The following is a 20,913-nucleotide window of genomic DNA, read 5'->3' as shown; positions in this document are numbered from 1 at the left end:
GTGGATTCAAGCAGAAATGTTTTTCCTGTGAAGAAACCTAACTGGTGATGAAATTGTCAGTCTTCCTTGATCTCACTTTTTCCAGGGTAAAATCTGAATCTGGTAGAACCTTTCTGCATAGTGCCTGGCTAGGGGAAGGGTGTTGTGGCCAGAGAGTTTTGTTTCTCTTACCTCCTGCTTGTGGTTTTTCACTTCTCTGTGATACCCAGAGTCATCACAGCCTCAGTTTTTAGTTCTGGGATGTCCCTGGTGATAATCTTGGCTCTAGATAATTGATTTTGGTTTCCTATGAGGGAGAGTAAAACCAAATTGCTCTTACTCCACCCTTTTGATAATATCACTCTCTCGACACTTTTAAGGATTATAGAACTGTTGTTTCATAGTCTCTAAGTTTGGAATTGTCTGATATTTCTTCATGATTACTTTTATAAGATGCATGTTTTGGAAAAATGTTGCAGAAGTGAAGCTATTGTCTTACTGCATCCTATCAGGTGGCTCTTGATTAAGGTGGTATCTGCCAGCCTTCTCCCCTGTAAAGGTGTCTGATATCATTTGGATATTTGTCTGCTCTAAAACTCTTGTTAAAACTTTATCCCTAACATAGGAGGTGTGACCTAGTGAAAAGTATTTGGGTTATCAGGGATATGTCCTCATGGATTAGTGTCATTCTCATGGGATTAAATGAGTTCTCACTCTTAGTTCCTTTGCCATCTACTTGTTAAAACGAGTCTGGCATCTCCTCCTCTCTCTTGCTTCCCACCATGTGATCTTTACATACCAGCTCCTCTTTGCTTTGTATCATGAGCAGAAACTTCCTGGCAGCACCAGAAGCAGATGCTGATACCATGCTTCTTGCACAGCCTGGAGAACTGTGAGCCAAATATATTTTCTTTATAAAGTACCCAGCCTCAGATATTTCTGATAGCAATACAAACAGATGAAGACAGTATTATTTTCCCCTTTGTAATATATCATGCCTAGCTAACTTTTAATTAGTTCATTGACTGTATCAGTATGTATTCATTCTATTTTCATTAAATGGGTCACAGTTTATTACTATCATTTTTCCCTATTTCACCAGTAGAAACATGTTAGGGTGGAACACGTGAACTTTTACCATAACCCTTTCATACTGAAAGCACTTTCTTGCCTTCTGGCCCAGTAAGATGTTCCTGGATCATCTTGTGCTTTTCCTTCTCTAGCTGTTGAACCAGCCATTTCTCCAAGAATCCTTGTGTTCCCCTTTTTTTGTTTTTAATCTACATTTTGGTTTGTTTCTTTATGAATAAGAGTAGTTTTGGGCAAATATGGAGCAAACAATTTCTTTTTATTCATGTACTTTCCTTATCAAATCTAGCACACATATACAATATACAAAATCTTTCTTGTACTTATATAACTTTTTATTTGTATGAAATATGATGAAATCAGTATCTGTGAGCATTTTTCAAATTCAGTAATCAATTTTTGCCATGATTTTTGGATATATAATTTTTACAGCAATTTCACATTTGTAGTAAAATTGATTGGAAGATGCAGAGATTTGCCATATATGCCCTGCCCTCATTCTTGCATATCCTCTTCTATTATCAGCATCCTACACCAGAGTGGTACATTGTTATGAACAGTGAATCCACACTGACACATAATTATCATCCAAAATCCAAATTTTCGTTAAGATTCAGTGTTGGTGTAATACAGTCTGTGGATTCCACAAATGTATAATGATATATGACCACCATCATAGTATCATGCAGAATAGTTTCACTGCTCTACAAATCTTCTAGGGCTCTATGGTCTACCTATTTATATCTTCCTCCCTACCAGCCACTGGCAACCACCAAACTTTTTACTACTTCCATAGTTTTGGCTTTTTAAAAATGTCATTTATCTGAAATCATATGGTGCACAACAATTTTATATTGAATTATTTCACTTAGTAATAAGCATGTAAGTTTCCTCCATGTCTTTTCATGGCTTGATAGCTCATTTCTTTTTAGTGCTAAATAATATTCCTTTGTTCCTACTGGAGAACATCTTGGGTTCTTTTAAATTTTGGAAATGATAGATAAAACTGCTATAAACACCTGTGTGCAGGTTTCTGTATGGGCATAAGTTTTCAACTTCTTTGTGGAAATACCAAGGGGTGTGATGGCTGGATCATTCAGTACAAGTGTAAGTACTTTTGTAAGAAATTAAAAAACTGACTTGCAAAGATGCTATACCATTTGTATTTTCACTAGTAGTCAATGAGAGTTCCTTTTGTTCCACCTCCTTGCCAGCATTTAGTGTTGTCAGCATTCTGGATTTTGCCCTAATAGCTGTGTAGAAATACCTCGTTAGTGTTTTAATTTGCATTTCTCTAATGACATACGATGTGGAGCATCTTTTTCTATGCTTATTTACATCTGTATAGCTTCTTTGGTGAGGTGTTTGCTAAGGACTTTGGCCAATGTTTTAATCAGGTTATTCATTTTCTTATTGTTGAGTTTTAAGAGTTCCTTGTATATTTTGGATGAATCCTTTATCAGATATATCTTTAATAAACATTTTCATCTAGTCTTTGGCTTGTCTTCTCATTCTCTAAGTAGTGTCTTTTGCATATATTTTTTATTGTAGTCAAGTACAGCTTATCAATTATTTCTTTTGTGGATTGTGTCTTTGGAGTGGTGTATAAAAGTTAATGCCAAACCCAAAGTCCTCTAGACTTATTTCCTGTGTTATCTTTTAGAAGTCTCATTTCCTTTTAGAGGACAGTGATATTTGAAGCCAATATTTGGGTGCTGGGTATCCTCATTACTATTTGGGAACCACTCCTCACAGGCTCTCTCAGTGGACAGAGTTGGGAAATATATATTTATCCAATTTATATCTCTTTGTATTTCTATATCTTTCTATTAAAAATAATGAGTTCACACTACTACCTAAAATTCTAATCAAACACGACATAATTATTTGGGTTTTCTCCCTTTTCATATTTGCAACATTTTTATGTTAATAAGAAACACGGCTTTGATTATTCTTAAGATATTTACCTATTTGACCAATTGCCCTGTATTGAACCAGTCTCCCATTGCTGCCACTGTGCCTTCCTCTGACAGATGTCCTCCTCACCCCACCTGGGCTCTGATGCTCCTTATTGGGCTGCCCTCCTGCAGGAACACCCTCATCCTGTTTGGGATTGAACAGTCTACGTCTGAACTTGCCTCTGTTTGGATGACTTCTCATTCTGCCAATCCTCTAGCTCCCCACAGTGTTCCCTCCCTGTCTGAAACCTCTCCTCACCATGCTCAGGCTCTGATCCCTTTCTCTGGGCCATCTTGGATGCAAACCCTCCCCCATTAAGATGCCTACTTTTCTCTGTCTTACCCAGTTAGTTTAGCTTAATAATGTTCAGTAAGGAAAAAGAAGGAAAAGGGAAGAGGGCCTGATCTTTCATGTCCCTCAGTAAAATTTACAGTTTCATTGTTAGCTTTCTTAGATTTCTAGCTATTTTATATTTTTGCTTGTATGGTACATATTTATTTTCTTTTTTTCTATTTTCTCCCTTTATTGCTGGTACATAGATAAGTTTTTATTTGTACATTGAGTGTTTAATTTATAACCAACCAATTTCTTGATCATTTTGCTCCCTCCTTATATGTGTTTAATCGAGCTCTTCCTAAAACATCAGTTGTTCTATCACTTTATGCATAATGGAAGTTTTCTTGATTTGATACTTCTTTGTAGTTGAGAAGCTCCTGCCTTCGGTTATATAATTTATGGGAAACAAGTTGCTTAAATAAAAATATCCCTAAAAATTCATTAATTAGTATTAAGATTTATGATTTACTATATAAAATGAAGAAATATAGAATAGTGAGGCCCTTTTAAAAGTATTTAAGAATCAGCCAAAATATTGCTTGCTTTTTAAGCTTAGATTCTTTTCTTCTAGACTGTGGAAGTAGAAAATACACGATTATTCAGAATTCTAGAATCGACTTTAATCCAAAATCCTTAACTAGAAAGTGGGGGTCAGGAGAGGTGGGGAATTAGAAATTTAAAACTATGTGTTATAGTTTATATTAGATAATTTTTAGACATATTCAAATTACTCAAACTATTTTCTCCTTAACTTTCCTTTTTTTCATAAAATCTTAAGAGTATCAAACAGTATAGCAAAGTAGATTCTAATGTTCATATTCTTATTCCTAATATAATACATGAGTTCTTTGTAGTAGTGGTTTTCAAATGTTAACATACATATGAATTACCTGGTAATGGGGGCTAGGAAATTGCATTTTGATCAAACACTGCAGGTGATTACAATTCATGGGCCTCACTTAAGAAACACTGATTTAGAGTGAAACAATATTTGAATAAATGCTTCAAGTGGTACACTTTTGTTTAAAGTGCAGACAAAGAGTAAACACACTTTTTTCTAGTGATTATATCATTATTCAGGGAATACAGGGCATCATGTAGTTAGAGTCAATTGCACTCTCTACAATCTACTATCCAAATAAGCTGTTGATGTTCACCAGCTCTCTAGGATCAAGAGCTAAGTTCCTTGAATGTTCCTATCCTTTTTGAGGTTTTTAGTAAAATGACACCCTATAAAATAGTCTAAAAGGAGTTGTAAAGTCACTCTGTATTGTAGTTATTTATCCAATTTTCAGTGTTTAAGAAGCTTTCTATTAGGCAAGAGTAGGTTCAGAATTATCTGTGAATAGCTACAAAATAATGGTTATTGTTGGAAACTCCTAAGAATAGCACATGCTTTAGAGGAAATTTTTTGGTCATTTGGTCTAATGTAAAACTTAAAAGGTGGCCTGAAGTTCACCTACCATTTGAAAATATGTAGGTGCTCAGTTCCATGTAACTAATGCTCTGCTTTCTCTTTGCTTTCTGTCACTTCTGAGGAGCAGACCTGTGAAGCTTGAGGCCACTCAAGTTCCAAATTTGTGACAAATCCCCCAGGGCTCACTGGAGTGGCAGTAAGTTCTGGCAGTTTGATTTCTTTTCAATCATTGAAGTGTTAGAAAAATAGCAACAAAAGCTCCCATGGAAAAACAGCAACTGTGTTTCCTGACCATCCGCCATAGTCATGACTTACCTCTTTTGTTCCAATGATTTTTCTGTTGAACAATTTTAATACTTTTATCCATACAATATGCAGTATAATTTTGACAAGCTGGTATAATCCTTTAACCATGCTTTGAGTGTGGCTACTGTTTCTCACAATATTTCTCCTTCTACCCCCATAACCTGCCATAGAAAAATAGGTTTTATTTTTGAAAATTTCTTTACTATTTTCAGCTATTATTTTCACTTTAAATATATAAGTTTTTATGTTATAAAGTTTGATTCTGTTTTGATGGTATATACATACACACACATATGAAAATCTTACGTTCATGGAAGCATTATTTTGTGATATTTATAATCAGTTCAATAAAGTCATTTTTAGAAAATAAAAATGTAGTAGGCTGGGTGCGGTGGCACACACCTGTAATCCCAGCACTTTGGAAAGCTGAGGTGGGGGCATATCACAAGGTTGGGAGAGCAGGACCATCCTAGCCAACATGGTGAAACCTTATCTTTACTAAAAATACAAAAATTAGCCAGGTGTGTCAGTGTACGCCTGTAGTCCCAGCTACTCAGGAGGCTGAGGCAGGAGAATTGCTTGAACCTGGGAGGCAGAGGCTGCAGTGAGCTGAGATTGTGCCACTGCACTCCAGTCTGGGTGACAGAGCAAGACTCCATCTCAAAAAAAAGCAAGAAAGAAAAAAATGTAGTAAAAGTCCGTACCATGCGTTTAGTCAACAAAGAAGATGCATGTTGTTAGAGCGTGTCTATAACTCCATTTTTAAATGAACTTATCAAACACCGAGTGAACCCAGCACTTGTTGAAGAAGAGACAGAAATGATTATTTAACCTTTGCTAAGAAATTAAGAAATCAGTTTTAAATGACCACCGTTAAAAGCAAACAATTTTTCATTGTCACCATCCAAATATACTAAGAAGGAAACATCTAGAATATATTTCCCAATATTAAAATTATTTCAGAAGACTGCTGTACCTCACACAATTTTGTTTATTCTGATTAGTGACTCCCATTCTTTGGCAAGTAATACATGGCACACACATGAGTTCTGGAACATGTTTTAATAACTCTGAATTTCCTACCACTCATGACCCATCTCTTATGATTTGAGGACCTTACATTAGGGAAGTCAAATAGGGAAGACTCTATATTTGTGACCAAGAGCATTAATTTTAGGCATGGTTTAACTATGTGTCCCATTAATTCCGTAACATATCTGCAGGTTGTTATCTGTAACTCAGCTCACCCAGATCCATGTTCTGCTCTTCTCTGTCTTGTTCTATGCCTTGAGAAGCTAATCTTGACTTCTATAAGCTACATCCACCCAGGCCCCCTTGATAGTTGGCTACTTTTAAAAATCCAACAAATGCAAGACAGTGGTAGGAGAACAGAGTGTAAGAGAGAGAGTTTGGGTTATACCCCCATCCCCGCCATTCTTTCCTGCTCTAAGCCATGATTTCTAGTAGTGACTACATCTTTTTATCACTGTGACCCTGGTTGGGTGGCTCTTTTCTATGCCTTCAGCTCTAATTGTACTCCAGTAATACTATTTTTCTCTTGTCCTTAGACCAGTCATAACTTCTTTCTGTTGCCATTCCCTGGGTGCTGCAATGTTCCTTTTTATTTTTCTTCATCCTGTCCAGATCTAAAGTCATCCTTATTGAAACTTCTCGAAGTAGATTCTGATTCTTGCATGACTGACTCAGACATTAGCAATAAGAAGCACTCCATAAAACATTTGACTGTCAAGATTCCATTTTTGGATATAGAAATAAGATGAGAAACCTGAGGAAAATTCCCAAGTCATGATCTGTTTAGAAAGTACCTATACTTGGAATAATTTGACTGTTGCTTCCTCCTGCTCTTTATCCCCTGGTTTCTTAATTATCACAGGTAGATTTTCAGCTGTTGGTATTGTCCATCACCCCCAACACTACATGTGTCTATTGTGACCATAACTACTGCTTTCGGAGAGGACTCGGTCATCTACTGTAAAGACCTAATTACGCACTGTGACCAGAAGCCCTTTAAGACTGAATGAAGAAAGATGAGGCTTTTTCAGCTACAATATTAAAAGACAGTTGCAGCTGCAATAAAACATGCATCGGAATTTATCCAGCACTCCTGTGTGCAGCCCCTTGCTCCTCCTGCTCTTGAACATTGATGGACATGACAATGTGTCTAATCCCAGTTGTATTCTGTGGTACTTGTCTTGGAGCTGGTTGTCTGACTTGCCTCTTCATTCAGCTTAGGGGACTTGATTTCCTCTCCTTTGGCTACCAACTTTTGATTTTCTTTAAATCTTTCCTCCAGACTACAAACATGCCAAGTATTGTGCATCGTGTGCTGTTTCTTTCATTGCTGTTCTTGCCACCATCACTCTTGGCTTTGCCTCAGCTGCTGCCATTACTTTCACTACCCCCATCCACAGACACACACACGCACACACACACTCGTGCATACACACACACGTGCTGTGCTGTGTTACAGACAAAGGTCTGCTATCTTTGCCTTCCTAATCCTGCCTTCCCTGCTATCAGTCACCCTTTAACCACTGCCACCATCCCCTCTGCCATCAAACTAGCAATTTACTGGTCTGTTTCTTTCATTTCAGCCCTTAGACTGAGTTTTCAAGTGTCCAAGTCTCCAAAGATTATACAATTTGTTATTTTGGATTTTTTTTTAACATTGCAGATTTATTATCAAGGGAAGTTAGTCCTGAAGGATTCATTCATTTGGAGTTTATAGCAGATAGGCATGAATATATTTTTCTCTTAAGAAAATAGAAATAAGCCTTTGATGGTTTGGTTATTTTGAGATAAATTTCACTTTAATGGTGGTTTTTTTTTCTCCCTTTGGACTGTGTTTCCAAATCAAAACCCTTTTCATTTTATGATGGAGAAAATCTTATATCCTAGATGCATAAATATTTTGCGTTATAAAGTTTCTATACCAGAAACCCAATTTCCTGGTTAAGATAGGAATAGAGTTTAAATAAGGTGAAAAAAATGAGCCTTATGCATATTGTCTTTCCTATTAAGACTATATAAGGAAAAAAATGACAGAAATGAAGGAAAGAACTAAGTTAAAAGACATGCCAACTTGACCCAGAATTTCTTCCCTGGATTCTGGGCTCACAGATTCAATATGCAGTCTTTTCTAAACAGTATGCAATATAGAGCTCCTATTTTTAAAAATAATATGATTCTAATACTGATAACTGTTATAATTATGAATCACTGAGAAAAAAGTTTTATTTAATTTTTCACTTTTATTTTCAAAGTTTAGAGCTGAAATTATTAAGAAAATATAGAAAAACTGTGGAAGATTTAGGGAGCACTAATAGTCACTCACATGTTTTAAAATGGGACTTCTAAAGAAAGATGAAAGGAATTAGAATTATTCAGTAGACAGAAAAGATAAAGGTACAATTGCTTTCAGGGAGTTAATGGGTACTGGATGTTCCTTTTTTTTTTCACCTTGAATGTAAGAAGAGGGAACAGTGTTATCTGTTAGCAAGAAAAGTAAAAATGATAGTTACTGTGTGGACATTTTTAGGATTATCTCTTCTGAAGTTCCTTAAAGATAGACTTATCTGGGAAATATTTCAGTATTTTCCAAATTCAATTCAGTGGAAACACAATTTATTAGAGATATTCACTTTCTAAGATTTCCTTGGTCAAAACAGCTTGACAAATGTCTCATATTAAATTCCTCTCTTGGATATTAGCAATCTGGATTAGCATATTTAAGAAAAATTTATGGAAAGAAAAGAGCTTGTTGGAGTCTGTTTAATGCTTAGGCAACCAAGTTTATTTACACAAGGGAAAAATTTTTTCCCCCATAGCACATACCACATTCTTTAGTTTTTCTCTTAACACTTGTTAAAAAACACTGGTTTAAAGCCTGAAGAATGATTTTCTAAACCTGTTGAGACTCATTGTTGAGTTTTAGTATTATATTAACAAATGGTTATAAACTTGTGAGATTTAATCCAAGGGATGAATGGGAGCCAAATAAGAAATATGCAGGAAACTATATAGAGGAATTATTTTGAGGTTGAGTAAATACTTTATGCTTCTATTCCCATAAAATGTGTCCCAAGGTGTAGAACACAAGGAAAAATGTGCTCATCTCACATCTTTGAAAAAGTTGAAGTTTATTTCTTATTGTTAAAAGGATTGCTTATTCACCTGCAAAAAAAAAAAAAAAAAAAGTTACAGGAACACCTTGGATATATTGTAGGTTTTGTTCCACATCACTGAAATAAAGCAAATATTGCAGCAAAATGAGTCAGACAAATTTTTTGTTTCTCTGGTGCATATAAAAGTTATGTTTACACTATACTGTAGTCAATTAAGTATGCAATACCATTGGATCTAAAAAAAATACGTATCTTTATTTAAAAATACTTAAAGCTAAAATCCTAGTGGTTATTTGAGCCTTCAGTGAATCTTAATCTTTTTATTGCTGGAGGGTCTTGCCTTGATGTTTATGACTACTGACTGATCAGAATGGCGGTTGCTAAAAATTGGGGTGACTCTGGCAACTTTTCAAATAAGGCAGCAATGAAGTTTGCTGCATCAGTTTGTTCTTCCTTTTAGGAAAGATTTCTATGTAGCATGCAAGTTAGTTTGATAGGATTTTTCCCACAGTAGAATTTCTTTCAAAATTAGAGTAATTCTGTCTCTTAGTTGCTTTATCAAGTAAGTTTATGTGATGTACTAAATCCTTTCTTGTCATTTCAACAATGTAGATTTTATGTCTTTGACATCCATAAGAAGCAACTCCTCATCCATTCAAGTTTGTTCATGACATTGCAGCAATTCAATAATATCTTTAGGCTCTACTTTTAATTCTAGTTTTTTTGCTTTTTTTTTCTTAACCAAATCTGCAATTACTTTCTCCACTGAGGACTTAAACCACTCAAAGTCATCCATGAGGGTTGGAATTAACTTATTTTTGCTAATGTTGATATTTTGATCTCCTCTCATGAATCACAAATGTTCTCAGTGGCACCTAGGATGGTAAATCCTTTTGAGAAGGTTTTCCATTTACTTTGCCCAGATCCATTAGATAAATCACTATCTATGGTAGTGGTAGGTTCACAGTGTATTTCTTAAATAATAAGACTTGAAAGTTGAAATCCCTCTTAATCTATGGGCTACAGAATGAATGTTGTGTGAGCAGGCATGAAAACAACATTAATCTTGTACATCTACGTTAGAGCTCTTGAGTGACTAGGTGCATTTTCAATGAGCAGTAATATTTTGAAAGGATAGATCTGAACTGTAGGCTTAAAATATTCAGTAATCCATGCTATAAACAGAAGTGCTGTCATCCAGGCTTTATTATTCTATTTATAGTGCACAGGCAGAGTAGATTTAGCATAATTCATAAGGATCTTAGAACTTTCACAATGATAAATGACCACTGGTTTCAACATAAAGTCTCTAGTTGCATTAGCCCCTAACAAAAGAGCAGTCTTTCTTTTGAAGCCTGCAAGCCAGGCATTGACTTCTCTCTAGCTCTGAAAGTCTTAGATGGTATCTTCTTCTAATAGAAGGCTGTTTACCAACATTGAAAATCTGTTGCTTTCTGTAGCCACCTCCTCAATGATCTTCTGGATAAATTGGTGCAGCTTCTACACCAACCAGCATTTTCTGTTTCACCTTGCACTTTTATGTATGGAGATGTCTTCTTTCCTTCAACCTCATGAACCAATCTCTGCTAGCTTCCAACTTTCCTTGTGTAGTCTCATAACCTCTCTAAGCCTTCACAGAATTGAAGAGAGTTAGGGCCTTGCTCTGGGTTATGCTTTAGCTTAATGGAATGTTGTAAGTGGTTTCATCTTTTATCCAGACTACTAAAACTTTCTCCATATCAGCGATAATGCATTGTTTTGCTTTCTTATCATTTTTGTGTTCAATGGAGTCATACTTTTAATTTTCTTCAAGATCTTTTCCTTTGCATTCACAACTTAGCTAACCATTTGAAACAAGAGCCCTAGCTTTTGGCCTGTTTTGGTTTTAGGCATCCCTTCCTCACGAAACTTAAGTATTTCTAGTTTTGATCGAAGGTGAGAGATATGTGACTCTTCTTTCGCTTGAACAGTAAAAGGCCATTGTAGGGTTATTAATTGGCCTAGTTTCAGTGTTGTTGTGTCTCTGATAATAGGGGGCAGGAGGAGAGACAGAGAGATGGGGAAATGGATGGTTAGTGGAGCAGTCAGAACACACATATTTGTTGGTTAAGTTTGCCATCTTTGTGAATGGAGTTTCCAACACCCGGGCACAATCACAATGGAAACATCAAAGATCACTGATCACAGATCAACGTAACAGATGTAGTGATAATGAAAAAGTTGAAATACATGAGAAGTGCCACACAAAACGAGCACATGCCATTGGGAAAATGACACCAATCGATTTGGCGAATGCAGAGTTGCCACAAACTTCCAATGTGTGAAAAATACATTCTCTGCAAAGCCCAATAAAGAGAAGTGTGATAAAACAAGGTATGCCTGTATTTGAAGTATATATTATATCTGTTAAACCACCAGGTCATTATGTAAATTCCTGGTTGCCTTCTGTATTAATCTAATTTTAGTATTTTGAAATGAACCTGAAAAATTTGTATTGTAGGTACGTATTAGCCCTTTTAACTTGAAAACCATGACATTTGCACTCAAATTATGTAAAAATATGTATAAACAGCAATTAAATTTGGAGTAATGAGTGTGTCTTTGCAAGTTAGAAAAATGCCAGTAACATTTGGGATCTTAAATCTGTTACCCAGTTTTCAATGTGCAATGATTTGTATTGAGTGCATTACTTGTTTATTTTTTATTTTAAAATCATTAAATCATTAAAGAAAAAGAAAATCTCTTTTCTTTTTCTTTTTTCTTTTTCTTTTTTTTTTTGAGACGGAGTCTCGCTGTCTCCCAGGCTGGAGTACAGTGGTGCGATCTCAGCTCACTGCAAGCTCCACCTCCCAGGTTCACGCCATTCTCTTGCCTCAGCCTCCCAAGTAGCTGGGACTACAGGCGCCCACCACCACGCCTGGCTAATTTTTTGTATTTTTAGTAGAGACGGGGTTTCACCGTGTTAGCTAGGATGGTCTCGATCTCCGGACCTCGTGATCCACCCACCTCGGCCTCCCAACCTGCTAAGATTACAGGTGTGAGCCACCACGCCTGGCCTAAATATGAAAATCTTAATGCTATAAAAAAGTAAGTGGGATTTTTTGGGTATAAAGAGTATTGAGTTATTTCCATTGTATTTAAAATGTATCAAGTATTTATTTTTCATGTAAAATTACTAATCATATTTTCTATCAAACAAGTTTTTCATTATACAGTTAAATTGGTTTCATCTCTCCTTTTAATAAAGCAGATCACGTTGTTCCTGAATCCAGCCAAAAATAATGTGTAACATTCAATGTGTGTAATATTCTCCAAGGAAAAAGAGATTCCTATGGGCTAATTTTTATAACTTCACTTTGTTAGCATATAAATGACTGGATGGGGGTGTTTGTATTGAAAGGTTTAAATTTTACACTAGTTTTCTTGTATACTTTCAGTAATTACTGAGTCTTAATATTAGACTAGAAACAACTATACAATTATTTTCAAGATTATATTAAAATATTAAAAAATTAACTTTTGAAAGGTGTTTGATTAATTCTACTAATCAGAGGGTTGCAGGATTTGATAATAAACACTATGGCAAACAATATAGACTAGAGTTTCTGAATTTAAGATGTTAATAACTTACCTGCTGTTAGTTGTAGTAATAAATCTTTCAAAATTTATACTTTTGCCTGATTAATTATAGTATGACTTGGTCTAACAAGTAAGATACACACATACACATATTACATGTATCTTTTAAGTAAGCCAGCAACCTATAATGCTAACTAAATATAATATGATGCTATACAACCAGTTTAGAGGAAATGACAGAGTGGTTTGAAGCCAGTTGGGGTCTATAATAGAACACTTATGGCACCAATCTTTCCAGGGGAGGCAAATGGCTGTATATTTTAAAGTGGAAACACAAGATTTAAAATTAAATTCCGATCAGGTGTTGTGCCTAGTGGCTATAATCGCAGTTACTAGGAAGACTGAGGTGGAGGGATCACTTGAACCCAGGAATTGGAGGCTGCAGTGAGCTATGATCATGTCACTGCACTCTAGCCTGGGTGATGGAGCAAGACCCTGTCTCTAAGAAAAAAAACAGAAGTTTTAAAAAAAATTGAATGCCCAATTTTTATATTTTTACTTTTATATATATATATACTATGACTATATATATAGTCATAAAAGGATAAATTGAAGCTCTTTGTGATTAAATTATTAATTTTTTGAAACTGTACTCCCAATACCATTTTATATAACTTTATCAATTATGATTTCTGTTGCTTTGAGATTTTACTGAAAATTATTTTCTATTTTTGAAAGCATTTAATGAGAATGGAAAAAGAAGTAAATAAACATATATATTGTATGTGCAGTATCAATAAGGATGCGCATAGCACATTTTAAAAATTTACTTTCAGACTTGGGCTTTTCGTATTTAATTTTCAATTTTCAACAATGTTTACTTTTCTGACAATTTATGAATTTTTGTTGCTTTAGTAAGAAAAACATGTAAACATTACTCTTAAGCTGGAATTATTTTCTAGAGAACAATTTCATTGTGTTTTCTTAGTGAAAGACTATAGTGCTAGTTAAACCCATAACCATTAATATTGAAAATTGTAATGCTGTAAAGAATTTGAAGGGATCATATTTTTCAAGGTAATACACTTTTGAAATAGATAATTTACACCCACTCATGCTTATTCATTGACAGCATATCATTGTATAAATGGCTCATTTAACTATCAGTGAACATATATTCTTGGATAATAAGCAACATAAGATTGTATCAATACCTCGATATTAATTTGCTCATAATTTTTGCTTCACTCTATTTTTTGTGATATCTGTGTATAATTTTAACTTCAAAAGATCTGTAAAAAATATAGTTTGAAAAATGTCACATATACTGGGCATCTTTCTAAAAAGGCAGTATCACTGGAATACAATACTAAGATTATAGGAATTTAGACTTATAGTCTTGTTTATAAAATCCTGACTTAAACATCTTTTTAAAAAGTGTAACGGCTGCTCTTCTAAAGTTGTTATAAAATCAATTTCATATTTGATATTATGTTGTATGCCTAGATAAAACGATAGATGTCTGTGGCTCCATATCTGTATAACAGAAGGAGAGCAGGTAATGCTGCTCATCAAAATGAACAGGCTCTAATATCTATAAAATGGAAGATAAAATTTAGACTTCTGCTTGAATGAAATGAGCACGGGTGTGATTTCAGGCAGGTCTGGTATACATTTATTCCACCTTCTACCATCTTTTCTCCCAGTCTCAATAAGGCAACTTCTGCATAGCTGATTTATAAGCTAAAAATTACAACTATTAATTTAAACACAAATGTGTGGATTTTGGTCTTTCAAATATATATATATATTCTTTATTTTACTTTATTTAATTTGGTTCCTTGAAGAAAATGGAACATTTCTCAAAAAAGTTAAAACTTGAAAATGCCCTTACTATGTTAGTTTATTTATATTTCCTGGCCTCAATGGCTGGATGTTTGCAACTATATACTGCAGTTTCTGTCTGTCTGTCTATCTATTTATCTATCTATCTATCTACATATATACATATGTGTGTATATATACATGTGTATATATGTGTGTATATATAAATATACACTTGGATAGATAGATACTGCAGTATATAGTTGTGTATGTAAGTATATATATACACACAAACTCACATACATATATTACATTTTGTAGCCCTTTAACATTACAGAAAATATTTTCCTTTCTGTAATATTTTCTGCTGCTTCAAGAATGCAATTTGCAAGGACATATATTAAAAAAAAAAAAAACCAAGTACTTGTGTGAAGATCTATTATGGTTTCCTGTCGATTGGTGTCTTTTGTTTTATTTGGTATTACAGTAAAATGACCTGTTCCATAGGTATGGTTAATTAAAGCTTAAGTTAATTAAAGATTAGTATCCAGGCTCAAAACTCTTTATACATGTTTCAATTTATAGGAGCAAAACCTGAGACTTGGAGAGGTTAGATAATTTGCCAATGATCTCATAGCTAGTGCATGGCTGAACTGACTCCAATTCCTGAACATTTTGCTCTTCCTATACAGTAAGCTCAACTGGTACTGCCTGCACTAATAGAGTAATGCTTTTAGAGCCAACTGAGATATGTTGGACAGTTTTCTTCCACATTAAATGGCTTCAGATTGCTAAAACTTTGGAGTCATTGCGTTTTCCACATATCAGCAGTCTTATTCTGCATTCTTGTTGACCCTCATAGGGTTTTCTTTGTGCTTGCATCAGGGAAGCCAAGCATTATTTTAGAACCTCAGAGAACAGGGAAGTTTGGGAACACTTTCAGTTGACACTGACCAACCTTAGCAGAACCTGGCAATTTGATTGCTCTTTAGTTTCCCCGTTTGTGCAATGAGGATTTCAAAACTTCTCCACCTCTAACAGACATTTGATCCATCCACCCGTGCCCTTACTGTGAGCAGATTACCTGTTTTTGCTTTACAGAGAAAATAAAAGCTATCACATGCAAATTCCATTAATTTTCTTTCTTTCTTTTTTCTTTTCTTTTCTTTTCTTTTTTTTTTTTTTTTTTTTTTTTTTTGAGCCAGAGTCTTGCTCTGTCGCCCAGGCTGGAGTGCAGTGGTGCGATCTCGGCTCACTGCAAGCTCCACCTCCCGGGTTCACGCCATTCTCCTGCCTCAGCCTCCCGAGTAGCTGGGACTACAGGCGCCCGCCACCAGCCCAGCTAATTTTTTGTATTGTTTTGGTAGAGACGGTGTTTCATAGTGGGAGCTAGGATGGTCTCGATCTCCTGACCTCGTAATCCACGCACCTCGGCCTCCCAAAGTGCTGGAATTACAGGCGTGAACCACGGTGCCTGGCCTAATTTTCTTGACGGCTTTCACATTCAAATTTTCTTATTGCTATGTTGACATGTAAGTCATGTTTTGTTGAATACTTACAGTATGTATCATTTGTACATGGTAGATGCTGATATGAACAGGTCTCTTTTCCTGGTCTCTAGTATCTATCATTCCACAGTAGAGACAGAACACAAACTCATATTTAAATGCTTTAGTCAATGTTATCCAGAGAAACAGAGCCCATAGGAGAGAGATAGATTACTTGATAAATAGATGACTAATAGTACAATAGGAGATTCAGGGATACCTCAGAAATACTGTATATTCAGTTCCAGATCATCACAATAAAGTAAATAACACGCTAAAGTGAGTAATAGACATTTTTTGGTTTCCCAATGCATATATAAATTGTGTTTACATGACACTGTATATTAGTAAGTGTATAACATTTTGTCTAAAAATGTACATACCTTAATTAAAAATATTTTGTTGCTAAACAGTACTAATGATCATTGGAGACTTCAGTGAGTCTTAATCTTTTTGCTGGTGGAAAGTCTTGTCTTAATGGTGATGGCTGCTGACTGATCAGGGTAGTAGTTGCTGAAGATTAGGGTGGCTATGGTAATTTTTTTTTATTTCATTTCATTTTATTTCATTTTATTTTATTCTATTTTATTTTATTTTATTTTATTTTATTTTATTTTATTTTATTTTATTTTGAGAAAGGGTCTCATATTTTCTTTTTGCATGGGCTGGGGTGCACTGGTACAGTCATGACTCACTGCAGCCTCCACCTGCCAGGCTGTAGCAGTTCTTGCTAAGTAACTGGGACAACAGGTGTATGCCAACACACCTGGCTACTGTTGTGTGTGTGTGTGTGTGTGTGTGTTTTGTAGAGATGGGATCTTGCTATGTTGCCTAACTGGTCTTGAACTGCTAGGCTCAAGTGATCTTCCTGCGTTGGCCTCCCAAAGTGCTGGGATTGGGATTGGTAGTTTTTTTGGTTTGTTTATTTGTTTTTAAATAAAACAACAATGCAGTTAGTCACATTGATTGATCCTTCCTTTCAAGAAAGATTTCTTTATAGTGTGCAAGTCAGTTTGATAGGATTTTACCCACAGTAGAACTTCTTTCAAAATTGGAATCAATCCTCTTAAACTATGCTGCTGCTTTATCACCTACGTTTATGTATATTCTATATCATTTGTTGTCATTTGAACAATGTTCATAGCATCTTCTCTGGGAGATTCCATTTCCAGAAACCACTTTCTTTGCTTCCCCATAAGAAGGAACTCCTCATTCATTCAAGTTTGTTCACGAGACTACAGCAATTCATTTATATCTTTAGGCTCTACTTTTAATTCTAGTTCTCTTGCTGTTTTTACCAGATCTGCAGTTACTTCCTCCACTAAAGACTTGACCTCTCAAAGTCATCCATGAGGGTTAGAATTGACTTTTTTCTGCTAATGTTTATATTTTGATCTCCTCCCATGAATGCTCTTATTGGAATTTATAATGCTGAGTCCTTTCCAGAAGGTTTTCAATTTACTCTGCCCAGATCCATCAGAGTAATCATTATCAATCTGTCTATAGCCTTATGAAATGTATTTCTTAAATAACAAGACTTGAAAGTTGAAATTGCCTCTTGATTCATTGACTGTAGAATGAATGTTGTGTAAGCAGGCATGAAAACAACATTAATCTCTTGTATATCTCCATCAGAGCTCTTGAGTAACTAGGTGCATTGTCAATAAGCAGTAATATTCTGAAAGACATTTTATTCCAGAACAGTAGGTCTTAACAGTGGGCTTAAAATATTCAGTAATTCCTGCTGTGAACAGGTGTTCTGTCCTCCATGCTTTGATATTCTATTTATAGAGCACGGGCAGAGTAGATTTAGCATAATTCTTAAGGGTCCTAGGATTTCCACAAGGATAAATGATCATTAGTTTCAACTTAAGTCTCTAGTTGCATTAGTCCTTAACAAGAGAGTCAGTCTTTCTTTTGAAGCCTACAAGCCAGAAATTGACTTGTTCTTTCTAGCTATGAAATTCCTAGATAGTGTCATCTTCTGGTATCATGTTTCTTTAGAAGAAAGCCTACAAGCCAGGCTTACTATAGCCACCTTCATCAGTGATCTTAGCTAGATCTTTCGGATAAGTTGGTGGCAGCTTCTACGTCAGCACTTTCTACATGCACTTTTATGTTATGGAGACAACTTCTTTCCTTCAACTGATGAACCAATTTCCTTCGACTGATGAATCAACCTTGCTTCCAACTTCTTTTCTGTAGGTTCCTCACCTCTAACAGCCTTCATAGAATTGAAGAGAGTTAGGATCTTGCTCTGGATTAGGCTTAGCTTGAGAGAATGTTGTAGCTGTTTTGTTCTTTTATCCAGACTACTAAAATTTTCTCTGTATCAACAATAACACATTATTTTGCTTTTTTATCATTTGTGTGTTCAGTAGGTAACACTTTTAGGCTTATTTCCAACTTTTGATTGAAAATGAGAGATGTGTGACTATTCTTTCACTTGAACAGTGAGAGGGCATTGTAGGGTTATTAACTGGCCTAACTTTAATACTGTTGTGTCTCAGGGACTAGGGAGGCAGGAGCAGAAGGAGAGAGACTTGAGAATGGCCAGTTGATGGAGCAATCAGAACATACACAACATTTATGAATTAAGTTTGCCATCTTAGATGGCTGCAGTTCACAGCACTCCAAAACAATTACAAAAGTAACATCAAAGATCACAGTGTCAGCCCATTCACATTGTGATTAATAAATACCTGAGGCTGGATAATTTATAAAGAAGGGAGCTTTATTTTGGCCTGTGAACCTCAGGAATCTCACAAACATGGCAGAGGGTGAAGGGAGAGCCAGTGCTTAACATGGTGAGAGCTGGAGCAAGGGGAGTAGAGGCCATAGTCTTTTAAACCATGAAATCTCATGTGAAAGAGCAAGAACTGACTCATTATTATGAGGAGGCACCAATACATTCATGAGGGATCCACTCCCGTGACCCAAACACCTCCTAATAGGCCTACCTCCAACATTTGAGGTTACATTTCAATGTGCGATACAGCAGGGACAAAATATCCAAACCATATCAATCAATGATCACCCTAGCAGACACAATAGTAATCAAAACATTTTAAATATTTTGAGAATTACCAAAATGTGGCACAGAGACGGGAAGTGAGCAGATGCTGTTGGAAAAATGGTGCTGATAGACTTGTTTGATACGTGGTTGCCATAAACTTTCAAGTTATAAAAAATGCACTATGTGGAAAGTATAATAAAGGAAACCACAATAAAACAAGGTTAGCCTGTGTGTATATATGGGTGTGTATGTGTGTGTGTGTGTATATATATATATTATATATATGTTTATAAAGATTTATTTTATGTTATTGGCTTACACTGTTATGGAGGCTGAGAAGTTCTACAATCTGTCATCTATAAGTGGGAGACCCAGAAAAGCCAGTGTAGTTTGAAGGCCTGAGGACTGCAGAGATAATGGTATAGATTCCAGTACAGGTGGGAGGGCAGAAAGAATGATGGCCTAGCTCATACTATCAGGCAGAAAGCAAATTCAACATTCCTCCACCTTTTTGTGCTATTTAGGCCCATAAGTGATTGGATGATATATAACCATCTGCTTTACTGGGGCGGGGGTGGGGCATCTGCTTTAGTAAGACATCAGTTCAAATGCTAATCTCTTCTAGAAACACCCTCACAGATACACCCAGAGATAATGTTTAACCAGATATTTGGGCACACTTGGCCCAGTGACGGTGACATATATAATTTATCATCATCATAAATAAATATAAATGATATTTTTAAAATTGATAAGCTCTAAGAAGAGAGTAAAGAGGTGACATGAAGCAGTGACAAGACAGGAGGTGAGGATGTGGAAAAGGCAGCATGAACTAGGGTGGCAAGGAATGATACCTCTTGGGAAGCAATGCAGCATGTTGAGAACATGGACTGAGGTTCAGATTCTACCACTTATTGCCTGAGTAACGTCAGGCAAGTTACTTAGACTCTCTGTTTCTGAGTTTTCTCATTTGTAAAATTGGAGCCCTGTCAGTATTTACATATTAGTGTCAATGTGATTTAAATATGTGCAATGTGTTTAGAATAGCACCTGGGTTACAGGAAGCATTCAATAAATATAGCTATAGTATCTGTCAAAGACCAATTGGCTCATTCAAGAGTTCAAATGAAGAGCGTTTAATAAAGGGGCCATTTATGGATGTTTAGGATTAGCTAATGGAACCAGCAGTATGTGGAAAATCACCCAGGTAATAGTAACAGTAGAAAGCCAAGCCATTACTACCTGTAAGCCTGAAGAGGCAAAAGGAAAGAATGAAAGTATTTTACCAGAGCTTGGTGGGAGCAGTAGCTGTATAAAATGATCACTGGTGTATTTTGGAGCTCAGCATATGATCTTCCTTCAGTCTCCATAATCTTACCATAAAGGTGATTATTTTCTGTATGATTTAGCTGCTCTTGTATATGGATTCCCTGACAAGAGCTGTGGTGATAAAGAAACTCATCCATGAAAGAGGAGTTGCTTGGCAGGGAAGAAACATGGGAGGTTGATACCATAACCTATCTCTTCCCATTTTTTAATCTTCTAGCATTGCTTACTATCAGAACATCCAATCAGAGTTCATGATAAGGGAATCTAGATGTGTTCGTGAAGGATATCCCGAGGCACAGAGAAAGACACAGAAGGGTTGTGAATGAGTTGAGGAGGACATTAGGCACTCAGCTTCATTATCATTATCATCATCATTATCATTATTAT

General features: G+C 35.7%; 1 protein-coding gene across 1 annotated transcript in view; it reads left to right on the top strand.

The window, feature by feature from the left end:
- The first annotated feature begins 4,907 nt into the window (after window positions 1–4,907).
- NLGN1 (neuroligin 1) overlaps window positions 4,908–20,913 on the top strand; it is an 887,800-nt gene continuing 871,794 nt past the window's right edge. Inside the window, exon 1 of the mRNA XM_030931995.1 lies at window positions 4,908–4,976. The gene's annotated coding sequence lies outside the window, so the exon portion shown is untranslated. The remainder of the gene's footprint in view (window positions 4,977–20,913) is intronic.

This window comes from Rhinopithecus roxellana, chromosome 1 (assembly GCF_007565055.1).
Source record: "Rhinopithecus roxellana isolate Shanxi Qingling chromosome 1, ASM756505v1, whole genome shotgun sequence".
Lineage (NCBI taxonomy): Eukaryota > Metazoa > Chordata > Mammalia > Primates > Cercopithecidae > Rhinopithecus > Rhinopithecus roxellana.
The sequence above is the reverse complement of the archived record's forward strand: the minus strand, read 5'-3'. Positions and strand labels throughout refer to the sequence as shown.